This window comes from Brienomyrus brachyistius, chromosome 11 (assembly GCF_023856365.1).
Source record: "Brienomyrus brachyistius isolate T26 chromosome 11, BBRACH_0.4, whole genome shotgun sequence".
NCBI classification, from domain to species: Eukaryota; Metazoa; Chordata; class Actinopteri; order Osteoglossiformes; family Mormyridae; genus Brienomyrus; species Brienomyrus brachyistius.
The window spans coordinates 21,222,483-21,236,072 of record NC_064543.1 but is presented as its reverse complement, the minus strand read 5'-3'; the positions used below and the strand labels follow the sequence as shown (position 1 = coordinate 21,236,072).

Below are 13,590 nucleotides of genomic sequence, written 5' to 3'. Positions count from 1 at the left end.
TTGAAATCTGTACGAATCCAGTAGTTTGTCTCGGAATTAAAGGGACAGAGGCTGCGGAGTGAGAGGTCAGCACCAGCCCCAACACACACAGGCCACGATGACACGCTCGGCTGAAAAATTAACAAACACCCTCCCCTCCCCCCACCTGTTACTGTTTCACTGCTCTGGGGTATTTGCTCTCTGACATTTTCCGTAAGCAGCAAGGAGAACAGGGCCCGACAGGCTTCTGGATCACGCCACCTGCCTCAACCCTAACCCTAACCCTAACCCAACATGAGCGGAGCAACATTATGGTCCAGTTTCTAGGGCACCGAATTCTCACACTTTCCCACAGTCTGATATCATGGGCCAACTTGACTGAAGGAGGATACTTTAGTTACTAGCAACCATGTGCCAATTGGTGATGATTTGGCAGGTGCCCAGTGACAAAAGCTACATAAATATTTTGTGTGTCATGGGTTACTTGCAGTGGTGATGTCACCCTTGAGAAAATAAGGGAATGTACCACTCAAGAGTTCTAGCAGGGGTGTGACACTACAGAAATGTGATGGTATGACTGTGTCAGCAGCTCGTCAAGTGTCGGAATACTCCAGGAGCTCTTGGCAACAGCCTAAAGAATAACACAAAAAAGCTAAGAATAACAGGCCCTGTGACTATGATGCAGCCAGTCTCTGATCACATTAAAGCGAATTAAAATGTGCCACAAATCATATTGAGCATGAGTGAGTTTTAGCTACTGCAAGTAGCGTAGCGTTTTAGAGGACTTCCATATGTGTACCGGTCCTGCTCGTCCCCTGATGCCACCTACCTGTGTCTCCTGCCAGAATGATGATGGCAGACTATTTAAATCTGTCCTGTTTTGAAAGCCAAATTCCGCAAATATTGGTGCATTTTTGCTTTTCGTTTCAGCCATAAGCTACCATGTTTGCCCTCACTCTGGACTTCTGAGAATCTCTCATGCAACTATTATCCATCCATCCATTTTCCAAACCGCTTATCCTACTGGGTGATGCAATTTCAAAATTAATATGTTGGAAATGTTGGTTCCCCCAAAGCAATGACGTTTCATTCCATCCATTGTTTACCCGCTCATCCCGGTTAGTGCCGAGGGTCTGCTTAGTTCATTGCTGGGGCGAATCACTGTAGCCAAAATAAAATTGGATACATAACGATAAAATAGTTATCAATGTTGTATATAATTCAAAATCCAATTCAATATCAAATATTGCCGTCCCTGGAAATAAAAAAAAAATCACATAAAATAGTTTTCAGTACCTTTCTTAATTAATCTAGAATTAAGAAGCTTTAGCTAGAGCAAATCACTGTAAAATATTTTTTGAACTGCTTATGCAATTAAAATACTTAATGGCCTCTGAGAGTCGCATAGGTATTATATTATCAGGCTGCTCTAATGAGTTCATTATTAATTACGCCTGCCGCTTGTGACGGCTACCCCCCCCCCCCCCCCCGGCCGGCATCCTTTTATATGGATGAGCCTTTTGGGAGGCTGAGGTCACGTGATCCTGAAAGCCGGCCCCCCCGAGAAAAGGGGCCACACATTTGCTGGGTGACAGGAAGGGGCCGGAAATGTGTCTCTACACAGATGAGCTGCCAGGGGCCCTTGGGGCCAGGCTGTGTTTCTCAGCCTGCGGAGTGACACCCTGCCCGCGAGATAATGAAACATCGCTTGGCCCCTGCATGACTCACTCCTTCCTCTCCACTGGGCGTGATCGTGCCTCTGTTCGTGTCTGACAGCTTCGGCCACGGGCAGCCATTAGGGGTGGATTAAAATGTTATGTGAGCCAAGTTCTACTGAAGTTACCACTGTGGCTAATTCTTTTTGTGGCTGGATAACTAGACCCAAATCCAAGAGATGAGACTGGTACTGGTTAACCCATAGCATCTAGCACATGGTCAACTCCACATTACTAAGTCCATCCATTCATCCATCCATTTTCCAAACCGCTTATCCTATTGGGTCGCGGGGGGTCCGGAGCCTATCCTGGAAGCAATGGGCACGAGGCAGGGAACAACCCAGGATGGGGGGCCAGCCCATCGCAGGGCACACTCACATACCATTCACTCACACATGCACACCTATGGGCAATTTAGCGGCTCCAATTAGCCTCAGCATGTTTTTGGACTGTGGGGGGAAACCGGAGCACCCGGAGGAAACCCCACGACGACACGGGGAGAACATGCAAACTCCGCAGACATGTGACCCAGGCGGAGAATCGAACCTGGGTCCCAGAGGTGTGAGGCAACAGTGCTAACCACTGCACCACCATGCATAAAAGATTATGCGTTTTTGGAAAGTATCTGTTTTACAACAACCAATAACAGGCCATGAATAGTATTTAAATAACCAATACCGAGGAGCGACAATGACAATGACAGCAACCGAGCAGCAGAAGGAAACCTCTAGATGTTTTGGCCGTAGTGACCATGACGTGACCACGACCGCAATGAAATCCTGACTCAAAGAGGCCAAACATGGTAAGATAACTCACTGCTGGCTCCTTCAAGGCCAAACAGCAATCGGGATGCATCTTAGGGCCTTACAGCTGATTTAACACCAGCTCTGTGAACACTCCTTCTCCTGCCACACCGGTACGGAGCAAGAAAAATCACTGCCAAGGTATACAGCTTATGTACTGAGCCCCAGTGTAAAGGCCTGCATGGTGGAAAGCAGACAGTCAGTGGTTTAAAAGAATGGAGGCCTTTGCATCTCTGTGCAAAGTCTATCCGGTTCTTAACAGCTAGTCACTGCACCAAGACCAAGGGATTTACTTCTGAAGCCCAATATCAGGAATTCAGCTTCATAAATGAACTTCTATAAGGGGATATGGGAAGCCACTCAGCCACGAAAGTGTGCAGTGTGGTTCCCTGTTAATTAAATAAAACAGCTTACATATGATCATAAGGCGCTGATTTCTTTCAGGCTTAAAAATGATTAAAATAAAACGCGATGACATTTCAAGTGTTCCAGTTTCTAATAGAGAGCGAGGTCTCAAGCAGTCGAATGAATTTGTTTTTTATGTTTTGTTTATTAGCTTAAAAGAAAATAAAATCACAAGTAGCTTATGTTGCTTGAAGAACATACGGTGGAATAGCAAATACCACTAAATTTGAAATGCCATCGTTGGGCTTGGACTTGATTAACATTCTAAAAGATTTTCCTGCTATATATTTGGCATCACCTTCCATAGTTAAATATAAATACTACGAAAATTTTCTTTCTCGGTGACAAACAATTGAAGCAGTTATATATCTGGAATAATTGGTGCCAGGACTGAATGGATGAGCTTGGAGAGGGATATTAGGGATTAGAGGTGCTCACCTTCGGCACGAAACTCCTTCCCCAGACACCCAAGTGTGGACGCGCTTCTGCTTGCTGACGCCCAAGTGCCTCACACCACACTCCTGCGAGGAGGAGTGGGAACGTCAGGAGGACTGCTGCTATGGCACCTGGAATTGCAGAACAAAGCAACACTCTGACTCACTCTATACGTGATGAGATAACAGCAGGTCAAGGGAGGCCACGATTAACCCCTCGTTTCGGGAGGTGACGGCCATGCCCACTTTGTCACATAACGCTGATCTAGGGAGCAAACTTGTCCTGATGACTCTTTGCAAAGACAGACTATGCAAAATGATTACAATATAAATGTTATTAAATGTTAGCATAATATGTCAAAGCTTACTGCAAAAATATTAATAATAGTCCCAAAGATATTACTATTTGATTAAGATTGGCAATGGAATGAGGAAAGTGTTTACATTTTCAATGAACTGACACACAGGCATAATAATCCACAATAATATATAAAAGTGGTTTTAGGTGTTTGACCCATCAGGTGTGGAAACAGGGAGGCAGGTGTGCTAAAGCAGGGCAGAGAAGCTGGGGACGTTGATTGATTACAATAAAAAAAGCCATGAAACACACATATTTAACCCCGCTATCGTCAAGCACGCTTTCCTCCGGTGACTCCACGTGACGCTCTTACCACATGCCCGATTCTGTCACACGCTGACATCCTGGCCCAATCGCAGCACGAACCCGCTAACCGCTGCCACCAACAGGAAGTGGCAACTGAGCGGCAGCACAGGAGAGAGGCTCCCTGACGGGGCGTCTCACGGCACGCCTGCCTGCTCCAGGGCCCCAAATGGCCGTGGAGTCGAAATGAAGAGGGTACCTCTCTCTCTCAGGTGCGCCAGTCACCTGCGCGGCGTAGGACAACTCAAAGTGGTGCTACATCCCTTTGGAACTCATACCGCGACATGGAGAAGAAACCAAAAATCACGGAGGGCTGAATGTGACGGAGAACAAGGCCTCTGGATGTCAAACAGGCGGCAGGGTGTCATTTGCATTTTATATCACTTACTGACCAAAGACAGACACCACGTGTTTCACGCTGTATCATAGGAGCACGACAGGGGGCAGCCGTTAGTCCTGCCTTTCCTGCTCCGCCAAAGAACCATGCCGATTCCTTTCATATTGTCTGTGTTTGTACTCCTGGGTCATGTGACTTTGACCGGATGGTTCCAAACAGATGTCAGATTTAGGCCAATCCATGGGTTTAACCTTTCATATTTTAAACCTGTATGTCCTCTCTAGTCAGCAATGGATGTTACTTTCTGAATTTCCTCTGAAAGGCAACGGAAAAAATAACAAACATATTTATTACAAGTTTCCTTTGAAAGGAAAACTTACAGCAGCAGAATAGTGTTCCTTACGGTCAAAAATTTGCGATTCCACTCAAAATGTGTGGTTATTTTTATTCAGCTCATACTGTGACTAAGTCATAGACAGACCAGCAATGGTACAGTTAAAATGAGCAGTTTCAGTCAAAACAAGCTTTCCCAACAGTGATGCATGAAGAGGGCGAGGAGCGAGTTTCCATGCCGCATGTGTGTGAGTTTGACATGTGCCATGATGCATTCATCATGCCAACGAGACCCAGCATAACACCAAACGCTCACATCGTAAACAGTAATCTGTCCCTCCGGCACCATCTCCACTGCCGTCATGGATAAACTTTGGTAAGTAAAGAACCAGTTATTTTCAGTGAATTGGTCAAACCGGTTTTCAAATATAAAAGAATCAAACATCTTGTACAATGGCCCATTGCACAGGCCAAAGGTCTTAGGTTCTAAAAATCTAAAAATATTTCAGAAATTGTCAAAGAAAAACACAGCAACATTTTTTAGTTGACTTACATGTGTTTGCACACTGTATCCATGTTGCCCTCGCTGCCCCTGTACATGCGGTAATCTGTTGTATTTCTGCCTGGAAGCACGATAGCTGTTGGTCACTACTCCCATCTCATGATGGCCAAAATGACTCTTCATGAACCATTTGCTATATTTTTTGACCCCACTAGATGGTGCTCTCTGTTCAAAAAGGGGTTCAAAGCAGATCCCAAGGGGTCTGAAAATACAACAAATGGTTCAGGAAGTGTCCTTTTGGCTTTTGCTACTCCAAGCTCTCAGTAATATACGAATAGGCCATTCTCACAAAACTCATAAGACCAATAGGAGATGTTTATAATATAATTCATCAATGTATTATTATTTTTTATTTTAAATGCATACAATTACATTATTGGCCACTGTTATCACTGTTTTTATAATTTAATTCATTTTGTTCGGCGTGAGTTACTAGGTTTGGAGTCACATATGCCAAAACCCTTTTCCAATTGGATATTTTTATTTTAGTATGCGATTCTAGTGAACCTGAGGTTTTTCAGAAACACGTTAGTCGCGTTGTAACAGGACTGACTGTACACATTAAACAAGCCGAATATTTCTTTGCTCTTCAAAATAAAACAGCAGAAAGAAGCTCAGAAAAGAAGCACATTTAAGTCAGAGGCTTGTAAAAGGCCTGAAACAAAATCTCACGCTATTCTGAGGATAACGGTTGCTTTTCTACATCCTGCCCGGTTCAAAAAGCAGAAATGGTAATTTCCTAACCATGCAGTGATCGATGACCCAGACGTTACCAACTCCTCAGAACCAGGAAAGGCCTTGGTGCGGTACCACTGAGCTGATTATTCTGCCGTGTTAATGAATAAGGCGATTATCTAAGCAACTACATGCTAATCCTTTACTTGGGCCAATGTGTGATGGAGCAACTCTGAAGCTTTTCCCCTGTGGTGATATTATCATTTTATGTTATGGACAAACGTTGGAGTGTTTTCAGCAGCCATCTGAGACAGCGGTGCGGCTCCAAGGAGCACTAAGAAAGGGCCTCCCTACCGTTAGCTATTAAACTCTACAAGTCACCCTATGACAACGAAGACCAACTATCTGAATGGCCCAGAACTGCATCCACAGAGCATTCGTGCAATACTTTTCATTTCTGAGCCATTGCTACAGAATTCCGTGCAATACGTTCCCGGATATTTTTTGCAATTTCTTTCAAGGTAAATAGAGAATTCCACCAATCAATGCACCCATCCACACTGTCATTGGCCTGCGGTGCTGTTCATCGTACCCCAAAGCCAGTTGTGCGCCTTCTGCAATTTAAATTAAACTGATGTCTGGCTCATATTCAAATAACCTGCAGTTTGGAAATTATTCTTCACTGAAATCAGACTCATGCTGTTCAATGAGAGCCATCAGTATCCCTGCCACTTCACTGATACAAAAGTTCACCCAACTGCGAAACCAGTTTTGTTGATGACATCATGGGCATCGCCACCATTAAATCTGAGGGGGACATGTCCCCCTCACATTTCATAATTATTCATTTGGACACCCCCCCCACATTTAACATAAAATACCCCAGCCACATTCAAAATGCTTCTGCCGCCCCTGGATGACATGTCACCTTTGAAAGTTTCTGAATGTCTGTTTGTAGCCTCAAAGCAAAGAGCAGCCTCTGACAACCAGAGCCAGGCCAGTGATGATGTCTCCTTCGGCCTCTGTGGTTTCAGACAGTGGAGAGCCAAGCCTGTAAAACTACTAAATGATGCTGCTCTGCAAACTGAGCTGAAGGTCACAACTGACCCTGAATTCACTCTTCCAAAAAACAAAATAAACACCTGGCTCACGCTTGTTGCTTATTAGATGTGGAACCTGTTTTATAAAACGGTATTCTGCTTTCCTGCAATCTTGTCAGCAGAATCATTGTTGGGGTTAATTCCCTATAACCTGCATGGCTGGTAGGTCTGGTTCCAGATGTATGTTCAACATGGACAGTAGGTGACCCATGTCCAGGAACTCATAGCTGAAGGCCTGTCTAAGCACATTTTGCTTAGATATGATCGAGAAGGACACCAGCAAGTCTCCAAATGTCTGAGTTACTGACCATATCCATACACCAAAATGCATAAGTCCAAGAACATCTGCAAACTTGGGTTTCTCATGGATAATCTCTAAAAACTAGAGTTCTGTACCAGAGAGCAGCCCGTTTTGTTTACTTAATACTGGAGGCCACCTCAGAAGAAGCAGCCCATGGAAAGGTTAAGTCAGGATGATCTCCCGTTCATGAATAGAGCAATGTGGACAATGGATGGAGTTACTGGGGTCAAGGGCTTTTACTTTATTTTGCTAAGAAGCCTCCAGGTTGCACTGAACCCAGTCTGTCTCTGCATATTTGATCCCAAAGGCCATTCCAACAGATCCCCAGAAGACAACCAATGCACCGCAACTGACAGCACTCAGTGTTGAATATGGGATCCAAGTAAATAACTCAAGACGCTTTTGGGTTTTCGCAAAGCTTTCAGTCATTGACACGTTGAAGGTGTGGGTTCAGGGATGAAGGTATCTGCTGAGAAACAGAACTTCATGCTGGAGCTCTAGAAGAGGCCGCTGCCAAAGGAGCCAACAATCTGGGCTACAATGGCTTATATAAATAAATGTGGTGTGCTTGAAAACGTGAAGCCAAACGTGTGTAACCTGATCGCATTCTAACGCTGACCTTCCCACACTGCCTTTTCCTGGGAAATTACACACCACGCTTTCCAGAACCTTCCGCAATGTGAGCTGAACACTTACTCCGAGGGTGTGATGCGCGAACGCTGCTGTGAAACAAAGCCTTAACCGAAGCTAACAAACAATAGTTGTTTTGGCCGTACGAGCCGCCATGTTGGCCAAACAAAGTAATAACCAGCACTAAGCTTATTAAATTCTTTGCTTTTTCTTTGTCAGTCTGCTGAATTACAATGTGCCTCATCACACGGCACCTCGCACTGTTCCCTGCTACCTCAGATATGCTGGGTAAAAATGATTCTTAATTCAGTACAGGAATATACAAAACCTTTACTGCAATGAACTGGCACTCTGTCCAGAGTGCATTTCTGCCTTGGGCTGCCTTGGCTAAGGTGCAGGTGACCCTGACTAGGGTAACTGGTTGGAAAATGGATGGATGGATGGATGGATGAAAGGATGGATGGATGGATGGATGGATGGAAGGATGGATGGATGGATAGAAGGATGGAAGATACTGAAGCTGTAGTGATTTCATGTGGCAGCTTAGGGTAACAGTTTACTTAAAGTATTTTTTAATACTGACAATTAAAATGCCTTATGAAGACATATATATAGTGCATTGTAGATTAGTATTCATAATGTACCATAAACATTGGTAATAATGTGTTATGCCTTTTTATAAATAGATATAACCGTGTTTATAATACTTCGTGCATTATAATGCATTATGAAGGTATCTATAATGCATTATGATGACTGCTTTAAGTCAAGTGTTACCCAGCTCTATAACTCTACAGGTAGGATCAACATGATGACTAAAGTAAGAAAAATCCTTATCTGCATCTATGGTACATTTTCCAGCCTGTGTTTAGCTAAATTACGCAGATATATACCTTTAGTTCATCACCGATACCATATGGAACTATTAGGTACATGAACATGTGGGTAATGTCAAAAAAGCTGGAACGACCAGGTCCATTTTACTAAACGTTTTGATTCGCTTATAAATGTAAGCTGGGAAAGACAAGAATGACATGAGCGAAGGCAGGAATGTGGCAGTAAGGATGTGAACGTCCCCCTGCAGAGGGTGGCCCATTGTCAGTCAAGTGACGGGGAAAAGTGTCACATGATGCCAACGTGAGGACAGAGGGCCCAGAACACAGCTGCACACTTGCTGCCAGATGTGATTAAATCAGCGCAGCTTGTTTCCAGTGACAAGCGGCTCTTATTTGCTTTCCGGAATAATCCATCCAAGACGTTCCTCGGCAGTCTGTAGCTAAAGGGGTTTCCCCCACTGCAGACGTGCTGCGGGGCAGGTAATGAGCTGGAAAGGGTGGTTTACTGGCCACAGTGCAGAGGCATCATCTGTACAGCACATCTGAACGGGGGTTGGGGGGGGGTTCTATTTTCCTTGGTTCTTCAAACAAGTGTCCCTCCCAAAAAGCCCTGAGCCTGAAGCAGCAGGGTGACCTCATCGCTTTGGCCTTTCTGGTTTTTAACCAGGGGTGCACGACCCCCTACGGGGGGGGGTCATTTTGTAAATTCTGAGCATCAGTAAAAGGGCCCTCCTTAGCCATAGTCAGAAACAAAAGCCTCACCGAGTCCTGAGCTGTGATCATGTACTGTCAGTAGGGGGTCCCCAACTCTGCTCTGATTTCAATGGGGGGGGGTCCCTGCTCTGTCCTGAAGGGTTGCTCCTTGTTTCCCCAGCGTATGTCTCCACACTGACCCCTCCCGCACCATAAACAGGATGTTAAAGCAAGTGCATAGGAGAGAGTTTCATATTGGAGGGGAGGTACATAACATAGTCATTTAAACACAAATGTCTATTTATTAAGGGGGAGAATAAAGTCAAATTAAATATTTGTCCCCCCCAAGCCACTACACCATAGGTTAGTGTTCCCGCCTTCCTCAGGTCCTGCGTTTCTGTCCTGCCGTCTCCAGCTAAGCCGTCACTCTAGAAATAAAGAGTCTGGATCGTTATATGCTGTGTATCACAGAGATTGTTATCAAACAGCCGGGGCTCCATTCAGACCCGCAGCCTTAGAGTATAGGAGCCCGCAATCCCAGCCCTAAGCCAAACAGACAAAACAAATCACAACCCAGGAAGAACAAATGTCTGTTTAGCTAATTTATGCCAAATTTAACCGAAACTGTCTGTGACAGAATCACCTGTGACTTCAGGGGACATTCTTTCACAGGAGAAAGTGCTTATGATGCAGCTAAGATGCATGCATATCATTACAAAGCAGTGTTTGCCAATCCGGTCCTCGGGGAACTGCAGACAGTCCATGTTTTTGCTCCCTCCCAGCTCCCAGTAGGAGCAAAAATGTGGACCGTCTGGCAGGGAGCTGGGAGGCAGCAAATACATGAACCCCAAGGTCCAGGTTTATAAACACTGTTACAGGGGATATTAAAAAAAAAAATCGAAAAACCAAAATATTAATATAAGATGAGGAGAGTGAGCATAAATGTCAGGCAGCCTGTGAGGTGTTTCCACCCCCCGAATCTCAGCAGCTTAGCACAAAACACGGAGAAGGGTGTCACTGCAAAGCGGCGCTTTCCGAAGCTCCTACCTCCCACCGCGGGAATTGCTGCGATACCCGCCACTGACAAACCATCTGCCGGCATTGTTGCTCCCGCCGGAGGATTCTGGAAGGCAGAGGGACGGATCCGGCCGCGTTCCCTGGATCTCTGTCCAGTTATCCGGGAAAAATCATCTGCGGCCACATTCAACGTGGTTCGATTTGTATGGAATCGTTATGTTTTAGGAATTCCATATTTGATCCCTGATTAATATACATAACATTTTTTTTTTTTTTACCTCAAAACGATTCTGTGTTAGATAAAACATTTACTCACATTATTTTCTAATTTCTAATGTGAAACACTTTTCATAAAGAATCAATGTACTGTGGTATCAGTGAGGTATGCATCTGAACCTCGAGAAGATATGACTGTACGCCATTCCAGTTTGGAGATACCACCTCCGTTAGCAGCCTGACCACTCCCTGCTTCTTTCCCTTGTACGGCACAATCTCACAATGATTTGTTTTCTGTCAGCACTTGTATGAATCGCATAGAGCGTCCTGTCCAAAAATAGCCTGTTGCGGCCCGTGGTCGCAGTTCCTGCGAGCGCATGGTCCAAACGAAACGCCAGTGACCCCCACCTGCAGCCAAAAACAGCAGATGGGCTTTTCGGCGACGCAGAGCGCCATCCCCTGCCAGCCCCAGCACAGAGCCTTCTGATCCAGGCTGATATCTCTTTTTTTCCAGATTCATTTCTAGGGCAAGTGGGGTAACCGGCAAAGACAGAGGTCACTGCAGTAATAAGGCCGCCTGTACACTCCTCGCCGGGGTTATCGATCTCCCACTCATTGTGGATTACAGCCCTTTCTGCACCAACTCTCATTAAACGGCACTGAGATTCTCTCGCTCAGTTTTCAGCCGGTATCCGTGTAACATACAATACGCTGGCAAGTGCAGGAACGATAATACACTTAGGAAAAGTGGTTGTATACACTTTACAAATAATTATGATGTGCTTTGTTGTTAATTGCAGAATGACCTGCATCTTTACACCTATAGAAAATTCGTGGCAGTAATTCCACATTCCCCCACTGGTCGGTGATGAAGACGGTATGAAATGGAGGTGATCTGTTTCCTGCGATGGGCATCAGACCTGCTTGGAGGCATGACTCTCTAGGGCAGGCCTGCTGTGTCCGCACAGCCAAAATGCAGACCGCCCGCTTCACAGTCTGCCCTGCATGGATAAGGAACTGAAGACGGTTCCCGGGATGACGTGAGCATCATGGGTTGGCCTGCACATGGCCGGCACCTACAGCTACCCCGCCCAGCTGCCTCTGCCTGGATCAGGATGTCAGAAGACCATGGAGGGAGTAAGAAAATCATTTTATGTTTGGGTCTGGTTCATACTGGTAGGTGAGTGAGGATGAGATCCTGAAGGTATCAGCCTGGTGAGGAAGCATCATCTGGTATTCTCATGCAGGTCAAGGTAACGGGCTGTCTGATAGCTGTCATTGACGTTACATGCCCCTACACACATGAAGAATAAACCACACAAGCAAGGACAACTTAGGCTGCTACAAACGGCAGCCATGACCCCCGTGACCTTGGGAAAATCATCGGCCACGTTTCAGCCGGATAAAAAACTAGAATCCACCTTGGCGGCTCTCATCCGTCCCTGACGCGTGAAGAATGACAAGCTTCAGAAGTCTGTCTTAATCTGCAGTCATGCGATCTCAGCCTGTAATTTATATAATTATTCATGGTACATGTTTTGGGGGAAAAAAATTGCACCACATTAGATCACTGGGCGTCATACTGGGCTGCTAGCCGCCGGAATACGCTTCTTCCTGGCGGTTAAAAAGCAGCCGCAGCACCTCTGCCCTTGCATGTGCTGCCGTGTCCCTACAGTCTAGAACCGGACCACTGTTCATAGCTACCATAATGCTGACCGGTGTCTCTGATACCAGTCAGAATGAGAATCACTGCACGATGAGAGTCACTGCACGATGAGAGTCACTGCACGATGAGAGTCACTGCACGATAGCACATTCCACAAAAAAACATTTGGGTCACTCCAAAATGAAAAAAACAAAAAACACACATCTCAATTGTCACTTACGGAAACAATAAACAAACAATAAACAGTAAACAACAAAAGAGTGGGATATTAAGCAATAAATAAGGTGACAGTGTCCAGTTATAAAGCAGTGAGTGTGTAAACAAAATGTAAAATCCAAAATAGCAGCATTAATAGTCTTGGATTTCTCTACTGCTGGTAATTAAGCTCTAATTATGAAGTCTCATTTCATAATGCTGTTTACATTGACGGTTTTATTATAATAGCAGTAACATGTGGATGAATGGTGAGCATGCTTCACAAGGAGACCGGCACCTGCTGGCACTGACAGGACAGCGCGCCGTTTGTCAATCGGGACGCCTGTCAGCCAATCAGTGTCGCCAACGTGACTTAATGGGCCGTGATGTCTCACGAGGTCGTGTGAGCGCAGCAGGGCGCTCAGCATTCAGCGGCCGTACCGCACTGCCCTGTGAAAACGCGCATTTGTATTCAGTGAGAGAATCAATCAGTGCGTCCCAGTCTCTCCTTCCGGGACCACAATGGGCCGCTTGTGTTCTGGGGGGGGGGGGGGGTCGAGGTGCAGGCCAGGAAGGATGCTGGGAGTGGGGGCGCCTGGGCCAGGTTTGTGGATCGCCCTTTCACTGGCTTTTCAGGACGGACAGGGCAGTGCGTTTTTATTCCGGAAGCAAACCGAAGGCGGTGCTGCCACAGGGAGCAGGCCAGCGATTTCACAAACACGCCCTTTACTCCCTGTCCGTTTCACTTGTGCATCGCCGTGCCACTTTACCCTTAGTGCAAATGGGCTGTGAAATCATGAGCTGGCATTACAGACCGAGTATCTGCGTGTAGCTAAATCACAAGGAAGAACACGAGGACTTAAACTGAAGTCTCGCGGCCAAAAGGTATCATAGCATATCAGTACTAATATGTGTGTGTAACAGCTGATAGATACTCATCCTCTGAGCTCGTAAATAAATAAAGCAGTGAAATGTAACCGGGGTCTTGGAGGAAGCTTGGTTGGGAGCAGCTCCTGGAACAGTCACAGAGAT

At 45.6% G+C, this 13,590-nt stretch overlaps 1 protein-coding gene across 1 annotated transcript in view; it reads right to left on the bottom strand.

The window, feature by feature from the left end:
* Window positions 1-13,590, bottom strand: part of LOC125751962 (OTU domain-containing protein 7A-like) — a 49,633-nt gene that overhangs the window by 22,776 nt on the left and 13,267 nt on the right. Inside the window, exon 2 of the mRNA XM_049031429.1 lies at window positions 3,341-3,468. The gene's annotated coding sequence lies outside the window, so the exon portion shown is untranslated. The remainder of the gene's footprint in view (window positions 1-3,340; window positions 3,469-13,590) is intronic.